This window comes from Poeciliopsis prolifica, unplaced genomic scaffold (genome assembly GCF_027474105.1).
Source record: "Poeciliopsis prolifica strain line A6 unplaced genomic scaffold, Auburn_PproV2 SCAFFOLD018, whole genome shotgun sequence".
Lineage (NCBI taxonomy): Eukaryota > Metazoa > Chordata > Actinopteri > Cyprinodontiformes > Poeciliidae > Poeciliopsis > Poeciliopsis prolifica.
The window spans coordinates 4,466,797-4,477,430 of NW_026562393.1; the positions used below are offsets into that span (position 1 = coordinate 4,466,797).

General features: G+C 36.3%; 1 long non-coding RNA gene across 2 annotated transcripts; it reads left to right on the plus strand.

Annotated features, from left to right (window-relative positions):
- The first annotated feature begins 1,273 nt into the window (after window positions 1-1,273).
- Window positions 1,274-6,174, plus strand: LOC129367849 (uncharacterized). Of its 2 annotated transcripts, none has more exons than XR_008606739.1 (3): window positions 1,274-1,406; window positions 4,961-5,203; window positions 5,491-6,174. It is a non-coding gene; the product is annotated as an uncharacterized LOC129367849 (long non-coding RNA). The 2 variants fall into 2 exon arrangements; XR_008606738.1 differs by having other exon boundaries at window positions 4,964-5,203.
- The last annotated feature ends 4,460 nt before the right edge of the window (window positions 6,175-10,634 follow it).

The window sequence follows — 10,634 nt, forward strand, 5'->3', positions numbered from 1 at the left end:
TTCTTACATGTAGAGTTGAATATTGAGATCAATAATTATCAAGCATATCAAACATTTATTTAAAAGCCTGCAGCTGATTGAAAAAGCTGCAGCGATGAATAAAATTAAACGAGAAATACAAATATGGTTCTGAATGACAAAACATGATTCTCTCTTTAATTCACAAAGGTCTTCTTTCCATGCTGCAGGGTTAGTTTCTGAAGTCCAGTCCAGAGCCAGTTAATTCAGATAAAAGTTAGTCTCGTTTTGCACAATCATTTATACTTTTGCACTAAAACCTGTCCAATGTGATTAGATCTCAGCTGGGTGTAGGGTCTTCACAAGCTGTCAGTTGAACAATATAGAGGGCAGGAACTAATTCTTCAACTGCATTATTAATCATACATTAACATGGACATCTGACTGCAAAATCTTGGTTTGAGAAGGAAAGCAGAATACACAAATACGAGATGACAACAAAGCTTGTCACCAGCTCACATGCAAAATGGAAAATAAAGCCTAACCCCATGACTGTCATGATGACACATGTGGACCCATTAACATACTTGTAAGCACTTTAAGAGTGACAGTTAAGGTTTAAAGAACTGTGAACAATGTCTGGTTGGGTGTTGTCATCTTGAAATCCCCACTTCTCCAACTGTTAACAGGAATGCAGTTATCTTGAGTGTGACATCAAGCCCAGCTCCTATGCAGCTCTGACTTCCTGATTTTAGCAGAAGGTCACTGAGTCATTTAGTTTGATCAGAGGTCAGAACATATAAGCACATTCTGTACATAATTTTTAAAATGACCCTACTCACTTCCACATTTCTTTTAATCTAAATATGCTATTTTAATTACTTTACAGCATTTTTTTTGTTTTCTATATTGTTACATTTGTGTAAATCTCTTCTCTTTGACTGTTAGTATGCTGCTAATACAGATTAATTTACCCACTGAAGGACAATTAATGATTTTTATGTTTATTTTTTTTTAAAAGTAAATCTATGCTGTCATTTAGGTACATGGGAATGAAATGGTTTGTTTATTGGTCGAAAGTGACAGTAATAAGGACTAACTGTGTAATAAAATAGTAATTAATTGAGCAATTGGTCAATAATATTGCATAAACCAATAATAATGATAAAAAAAATCTGTGAATCTTGATGAGAAAACCAGTAAAAGTGCTCAAAATCCCAAACAGGTTAGTCAGGTTATATTAGCACAGTCAGCTCGGACACACCTGTTAGACTAAAAGACACACCCTCTTTCCTCATGTGAGCCTTGACACGTCAAGAATCTATTGTTCATACTGGCAGCGTCTGTGAAGGCAAAAGTATCTGTTCAGGGCTCACCTCTAAGGAAAACCTTCTCCACGGAAAGGCAAAATTTAAACTGACAAGAGAAAAACCTCTAAAAGCTAAAGGGTAAGACCATTACTCTTTTCTTCTCCCTCTTAATGGCTTTTCTTTCACTTCCTTTCCAGCTCACTTTCATTGCTGAAGAGGGTTATGGAATTCCATTACTTATGATTGAAATCCGGTGAAGTTTTGAAAGCAAAAAGGTGCATTGAAAATGCCAGGATCCCCTCCGGATGCCAGCAATCTAATTTTCTGTCAGCCTTAATAAATGAGGAGCCCACCAGATGGCATCGAATAAGTTGTTATTCCACCATCAGGGTTATCACTTAATATCTGATAATGTCTGTGGGGAGCAATTGTATCTGACAGTTAAAACAGAAGGCCTCAACCTCTGGCAGCAGGAGTGGTCGTGAGTGTGGAAGGATTGTTAATATGTCAAATCAATGTGACTTCACTCAATAAAGAGTTCATAAAAGAAATGAAGATGAGATTGGAGAGCTAACCACTTGCTGCGGTGGGAAGATATTATTCTGTAATGAAACTGAAAAAAATTAATTTTACACGTCTGGATGGAAACACAAACTTTTAACATTTTATACAGGCGTCAAATACGTCAAAAGTAAGTTCAGATGATGTCATATGTTTTTTTGTTTTTTGGAGCAATTGCGTTTACAGCAAGAGGAATGTTTATGACTTCTTATTGCTGGCAAACTTGTGGCAGTAGCCCTCATGGGGTTGTTTACATACAAGCTTCCATTCAGCTGCCGCATTGCGTATGCCTCGGCCAAATGTTAGCGATTGGGTAACTTCAAATCCAATTGTTTAAGACTACAACAGAGTCCATGCCACCAGCAAGCAATTGTTTAATATCCAAGGGTCCAGGCACTCTGAATAAAGCAAAGCGAGAAGAAGCTTTTTTACTTGGTAAGCACCAGCTAGTTTTCAAAGTGTGCTGATGTGTAAACTTTTTTTTAAATTCATTTACTAGATAATGTATAATTAGAATTTGTAAGATCATATACATTTCACTGGTTACAGGTCAATGGTAATTTTAAAAAAAATTGCAGAAAAACACAGAAAGATACAAAGTTAATATGAAGGCCTGAACAAATTGTTGTAGGGCAAAACTACAATCTATAGTTTGACAGAAACAGATTATGTAAAACGTCTGAGTCTCCTGTGGTTTTATGCCTCTTATTATGAGAGATAATCTCCTTTATCAGCTGATAATTACACACTCAATAGTTCAGCAAACCCAAAATAGTCCCAAAAGTACCTGTTATCAGGCAGTAAAAAACATGGATACTGAAGTAAAATAGCAGCTGCAATGTAGAAGGATCAGAGCTGGTGTGTATGCACTGATTAGGGATAATAAGAGATAATTTTGATGACTGAATAACTGAATGGGTCAGAACTTCTGCAAAACTGTACCAGATGACAGCTGTGGGTCAGGATCTCAGAGGTGATCCCAGGAAGAAACGTAGTAAACCAGGATCAGGATTCAAACGTGTATGGTTTGATCTAACTGATCTGTTTCTGTAAAATTTAAAACTGCAAAGAAAGGATGTGAGACTGGACAGCTGGAGACCAGTCAGGTACACATGCTTACCCCTTGTTCATCTTTGAAAGCCTCCAAAATTCACCCTGCAATGTCAGAACGGGGTAATGGGACAATAAAAGAACACTTCATGGTCTGATGAACTTCTTTTGTAAAAATCTCTCACTTGGGAAACATATTTCACCAAGACGCATGATAGAAAGAAGACCATGGAGACCATTTCATGGAAGCAGCAGTCCCTCATTGCGGTGGCCACTATCAGCAGCATAATGTTCCAAGTCAAAAATGGTTCAGGAATGACCTGTAAAGTACAGCAATGAGATTCAGATTTCAGATTCAGATTTATTTATTTGTGCCCCAAATGGGCAATTGATGTTACAGCAAGTACACAAATTAAAACAAAAACAAAACGTTTCAAAAAGACATAAAATACCAATCAATACATAATGGAAAAAGCCCGACAATGGATTTCATCATCGACTGACAGTTGCCCCAACCACCAGATCAAATACAAGTCCCCTACCTTCGCCTGCATTACAAGGAGATATTACTGTTAGAACAAAAAAGAATCTGTATCTGTTACTTCTTGTACTAGGAAGTGTGAGCCTAATGCCAGGAGGCAGAAACTGGAACTCAGAATGTAGAGGATGAGAAATATCAGCAGTAACAGTTCTAGTTTTTCTAATGATTTGTTTTTTACACAATTCTGTGAGTGAGCATTGTTCAACCCCTAAGATCTTATTGATAATATTAATCATTCTGATGAGGTTGTTTCTGGACCTAATACTAAGATTTCCAAACCAACGTAGTAGAGAAAAAGTCAACACCGACTCAATATGTGATCTATAAAATAAGACCATCATTGACTTGTCCACTTGAAACTTTGCGAGCCTCCTTAGATAAAATAATCTTTGCTGTCCCTTTTTTTGTAAGTTTTCTGAATGGCAGGTAAATTTTAACTTGTCATCCAAAATAGTCCCAAGCTATTTATAGTTTTCTACTATCTCCACTGTCTGACCTTTAATTACTGTATGATTTGTGCCATGGGGTTTAAGTCTAAAATCAATGCACATATCCTTTGTTTTCTGTACATTTAATAAAAGTAAAGCTTTATCACACCAGTCAACAAATTCATCGACCACAGGGTCATGGGCATGTTCTTCATCATGTAGATAGAAGACTAACAATCACCGAGTCATCTGCAAATTTTAATATTAACCTATTATCATGCTGGCTGCGACAGTCGTCCGTGTAGAGGGGAAAGGACGCAGCCTTGAGGGGACCGGCATACCGGGACATCTTACCAGACATGCATCCGTTCATTCTGACTGTCTGTGATCTGGATGTTAAGAAAAATCAAGAATCCAGCCTCCCACATTATAATCCAGATAAAAGTTATTAAGAAGTTTATCAATCAAAATATGGGACTGAATTGTGTTAAAAGCCCATGAAAAGTCTACAAATAGCAACTTGCCATGAGATGTTGTCTTGGCCTTCAAGTTCCTCAGATCTCAGTCACAAGAACCTTTGTGTGATCTGCTAAATCAGAGTTGAGCAACCTTTACAGGAGGGGTGCTGGTGGCTCAGGAGGTAGGAGTTTGTGCAATTTTTCTTATGAAATTTAAGTGGATTTATCTTAAATAAAGCTGAATGAAGCTGAAACCAACTCTAGAGATTTGAAAATGGTTCTTTGTTTGAAGTAGCACTCTGGATCCTCATGCAGTCATATCTTGGCCTCGTTAAATCTTTGTCATAAGATCACATCTGTTTTGTTCCACCTGAGTGAGTGTTTCCAGTGGAAGAAACAGAAAAAAGGCAACAAAAAAACAAAACAAAAACAAAAACTGGTGTCAAGCAAATACCAGCACAGAATCTGGTTCAGCAGGAAAAACACACCCAGAGTACAGAGGGAGAGGTGTTAATGGATTTGGTTTAGATTTCAATACACTGTTATAAACAAAGTCTGTTTCACATGCGTGTTCAAATCAGAACATTAACTCACTTTTTTCTATAACAGGGAAATTTACTGTTTTTCTTCTTTGATTTTTCTTTTCTTTTTAAGTAGATACTGTATCAAACTAAACAAGCATCATGGGACGAGGTGAGAGTGAGGGGTGGGAGGAAGAGCCAAAGACAACTCAGCCCAAGAGCCATGGGGACAACAAGGAAAAAAGTTCAGAGGGTGGAGGCTGTCCAAAGTGCTGCTTGAAGACCAGGGACTGTCTGATGAGCCCAGAATGTGGCAGAGCACTGCAGATCTCCAGTGTTGTCGCCTTCTGCGGAATGTGTATCCGTGCATGGACGTGTAAGTCTGAACTTCAGAAATTCAAATAGTAATGGACTGTTGTGATGAATTCAACATAAAGAACAATAAAACTGAAATTTTGGTTATTTTGCACTCTGGTAATTCTGAAAAAGGAAATTAATTTCTTTCTCTGAAGGTTTTAAACCAGTAACCATGACATTTAATCACTTGACTGTCTTAGTTAATATTTTCATGTTTTTTTCACTCTCTATTTCAACTATTTGGAACCTTTTTTCCCCTCCATATAATATTTAATTACCAATTTTTTTTGTTTGTTTTTATTACAGAATTATCAAGGCCTTTGGGACTTCTCTGAACTATGAAGAATCCTTCAATCTTCTGATTGAACTATTTTATTATACTCTAAAATGAAAAATGTTTAACTGTACTCTTTGCTTAGTTTTTCTTAACTTCAGTATTTTTAAATAGATAGGCCAGTGATTAAAAATGTCATACTTTACCAAAGTATTTTATTCATTAAATAAGTGTAATTGTATGTATGCAGTAAATAATGTCATAATGTAGAAAGCTGAAGTCAAGCTTGTTTGTATTTGCCACGTAATTCTTTTAGAGAATTACATGGCAAGAATTTGAATGTATACAATAACTAAGTAAACGTAATTTATTTTTATGTTTAAGTAACGTTTTTGTAGTTTATATCCCTAAAGATTTGAGAGATAAATAAATAACATTCATATTGAAAAGCTGTCCTCACAATTTGATCAGAACAAAAACATCTGGCATTCATGAAGACCTTCAAGTTGAAGGCTTTGGTTCAGTTTGCCCATTTTTAGAGACTAAATTGTATGAAACAAAAAACACTTTTCTTTCCATTGGACCTTTAGCAGATAATAAAAACTATAAATCATTAGTTGTAAAATCTGATGAAATCTAAAAATGATTGATAAAAAATGTTCTGTGGCAGATAGCTCAATTTTTCACACAAAAATGTCAGTTGTGAAAAAAATAAAAGGAAGGAAAATTGAAAATTTGAAGTTCTTTTACAGTACTAATAAGGTTGCATGTGGGGGTCAGGGTTACATCTTGTACAAACAAGAACTCCAGCAACTATGAAGAACAAGAATCATTTCTGTATGTATTTTCCTGCAGGAGGAACTGGTGCACTTCACAAAATGGATGACATCATGAGAAAAAGAGCTTGATATGCAAATATTGAATGTCTCACTGTTTAGTAAATGCTGCAGACCTTTTATACAGAAAATTCTTCAAACTATATGTAGCTCACCAAAAGCATATTAGTTTTCATTATGTGTTATTAGTGTATTTCTTAGATTCATGTCCTTAGATAGCTGCCTTCCTGTGTTCCACTGTGTCAGCAAAGGCATCACAATACTGAGGTGACATTTAAGCCGGACAGATTAAGGCCTCTCTCCAATTAATTTCGCTTTCCTCTCCCTGCTAAATACACAATCAACCAAAGGCAAAATGTCACTGAAACAAACGAGGAGCCGCCGTGTGGCTGACAATTACCACCAAGCACCTCAGAAATGCCAATATGTTAAACTGGGAGCTGTGTGTGAGATGAATGAGTACAAATGGAGATCCAGAGGCCTGGTGTTGTAGCCTTGCTAAAACAGTAATGCGTGCTGCCCTTCACATTTTCATTTGGTAATGACAGCTGACAAGTTGATGCATAGGTCAAACGTTTCAAAGGTGTTGAACATAACATATCTGATAAATAGGATCACATCATTGGTAATTCAAGAAAAATGCACCGTTCTGCGCAGCATACTAAGCCGGTTTTGATTAAATGATACCAAATCAATTTTCTGAATTTACCACAGTGTCATAGGTCAATGATATATTTTTAGCATATGTACTACTAAGACCACAACACTGTTTTATGCTGTATCATTTCCATACACAAGCCCAGACAAGTCTAAAATTCTAGCAATAATTACTAATATCCAGGAAAAAGTGAGCGAGAAACGATCAGGCACTATGACTAGTGAGCAGAAACAATCTTATAATGGAATGAGCAAACCAGAAACAATGCAGAGGTATGTGAAAGGGATACAAAAAAGATATTATGATCGGCTGGTTTTCCAGAAAATGTAAGTTTGATATTCATTTAAGATTTAATCTGAGGATATTTATTCATGCCGGCGGAACAAGAACTCTCCCTACTCACCAGAGAGATTTTTAAATGAGGAATGGTTGCAGCTAAAAAGATTAGATTGATTACACATCTTGATTATTGCAATTTCTCACAATGTAGCTGTTTTGAAGATTGAAGCTGATTCAGTTATTGATGGACAAGCAATCACTCCAGGGTGTCGGGTTAGGACAGTTAAGGTATATGTTCAGGTGAGTTTGTGATTGATGTAAGAAGAGGATGTCCAACTCCAGGATTTATCTTCAAACGACTTTAATGAATTCTTGCTGTTCTCCATACATATAGTCACATGCAGTTGGGACTATGGATGGGTGCGTATGTGTGTGTGTGGTTTCTACAAAGATAAACAAATACAAATTATAAGAACTTGCAGGTAAATGCACAATAAACCAAATGTCTGCAAAGTGTATAAACTTATTTATGTTTAAATATTACTATAAACTTCTTAATAGTTATGAGAATGTAATAATAATCAAATCTGTTAATTATAGCATCACACAATAACATATACAAGAGAAATAAGGCATTTTGGCAGCAATAGTGACAAGAGTAACAGCTGCATCTAATCAACCGAGCTTAATAGCGTAGTGCTAACGGCTAACTTTTAGCTCTCAACAAATTAAACAAACCGCAGCAAATGACAATAATATTAAACGTGACAGGATACAATACAGCTCTTAGACATTTATAACCTGAACTAAACCGACAACAGTATTACTTACATTCAATGGACGCACACGATAGAAAAGGACAACAGCGAAGCCTGCTTTTAGCCACACCACTTAATACACTCAGCTCTATCAACAACATGCAGCAAACACGAACGTAAGGCCACCTAGTGGCTGAAACAAATACTACATTTAACATCCTGATAAAGAACAAAACCAGAGGGCTGAAAACAAATAATTAACTGTCTTTTGTACAGTAGCTAACTCAGATGCTCACAGTTGCAAAAATGGGACAGATTTCCCAAAGTAAAAAAAAAAAAAAAAAAAAAAAAACAAACAAAAAAAAACGTTTTTATTCCTTTCAGTGTTTGTGGAAGGCACTTGCAGCATTACTGCATGTCACCTGACTGTACTGGAAAGACTTTGATTTTGTGTTGCAATTTTCTTTAATAGTGTTTACACACAGTTTGACATAAATCACACACAGACTGTGATGTAATTCATCTACTCAGTCTCTTTGAATCTCTTAGTTCTATTCTCCCTATTTATTCATTTGGTTTGTCAGACCATATGAACAGAAGAAGACAGCACTGAACTCATTTCAGATCTCCTGACCAATAATCAAAATGAGCAAATAACTGCTTCTCAGACAAGACTTGAAACTGAGTTTTTGAAATAAAATAACTTTGTGGAGATACTCTAACTTCTTGAAATACAGCTATATGTACTGGGAGAGAGGAATGACATGTTAAAAACATAAGTACAGACCTGCAAAAGTATGCATCATGATGTAATCACAAAGTTAGTTTACTTTACTGAGTTTGTACATACATATATAGATAGATAAAATGTAGTTGACTCAGTGTGGATAGCACTGAAATACAACCAAATCTACTTTAGTTAATGGAAACCCCCATTGAGGCTGACCAGGATTTCAAGCTGCTCCTGTTGGACAGAGACTCGCTTGGACGGCAGCAAGCCCATCTGTTGCACTCAAACTGAGCCATCTTGAAGGGCTGAAATGTTCCAGAGTTGGGTGATCAGCACCCACCTGCCCTCTTACAGTTTAAAGTAAAGAAAACCCAATCCCCCTCTGGGGACAACACTGTGTTTGTCACATGAAAACGAGAATGCTCCTTCAGATACATTTTTTCCTTTTTTTTTGTTGTTGTTGTTTTTTATTCTTGTCAGGCACCACAGTCTGCCCTGTTGGTGATCATCTCCATCCATAGCAAATCATGGTGTGATAAAGAGCCATTTCATTTGAAATAAAATAACTAAATACTGCTAATGTATCTTTTAAATACTCCATAAACTAAATAAATGTTCCAATCAATGAAAAACAAAAATATATATATTTCAACTTTTATTTCAAGTTCCCGTGTTCAAATGAACATGGGAACAGAGTCAAGGTTTAGGTGGAATCTTCTTTGGGGGACTACGAGGACCAGAAAGTCTACATAGTCCCCACTGGGTCTTTGAGGGGATGGTCTCAGCAGCTGCAGCAAGAATTTGTGTTTGATATGGCAGTTCCCTCTCACTTTCAAAGCAACAATCTCCTGAATACAAATACAACCAGGTTTGGAGTATGATAGGGCTGTACCCTGCAGTGTTCAAAGGCCTTCAAGTTGCTGCACTCTGACGAGATCCAGATGAATGTAATGGCTCTTTATGCAATGCATTTAGACCAAGAAATTCTAAATATACAAAATATTTCAACAAGTACTTTGATGAGTCAAGGTTTTGCACAGTTAAAAGTAAAGGTTCTGTTGGTGAAATGTAACTATTCCATAGATATTTGAAATCATCATTTTCACAACCAGTTTTCCTTATCAACAATCATAAATGTATTGTTGAGAATTTGTTTTAATTATTCCCTTGTGTATCTGAGACAAGCACTGCTTTGTTTGCTTAACACAACCAAGAAATAAGAGTGACAATGGAGACATTTTACATCTTCTTTTCTTTTTCTGGTTACCTTTGTCCTTTCTTCTGTCAATACTACACTTTTATCATATGATGAAACAGGTAAATATCGAAAGGAAATAATACACAATGTCAGACTAAACAAAAGATATCCCTCTACTGTCACAGTGGCATATCAACTTTCTTTTGGAAATGTCAGTGTTGTCTGGATGAGTATTTTTTGTTTGTTTGTTGGTTGGTTTTTCAGCCTTATTCTAAGTTTTGTCAGTTCTTTTTTCTCTTGATGTCTTCATAGTTAGCATGACCTCTGTCATTGTAAGGTTAGTTTTGGCTAGATATGTAATGTCAGAACCAAAAAAAAAAAGAAAAGAAAAGACATGATGTGCAAAACATTTCTATCATTAGATCTAACTCTATCGTTAGAGTTGCCTGACTCACTGGGATGACCAGTTCTTCGCAATCTGAAAGTTGCGGGGTACTATTTCTATCACTGGTCAGTAGCAAAAGTTGACCCCCGACCTGAGTTCCGGTGTATGACTGTGTCAGCATGATTGGGGGAATATGACTCATGTGAAGTGCTTTCAATGGCCAGTATGATAAGAAATATATTCATACCATTGTGGAATAAATAAACTTTATTTTGCATCTTATATATTCCATGGGTAACACAGGCGACATTAAAACATTTTTTCTTAGTTCT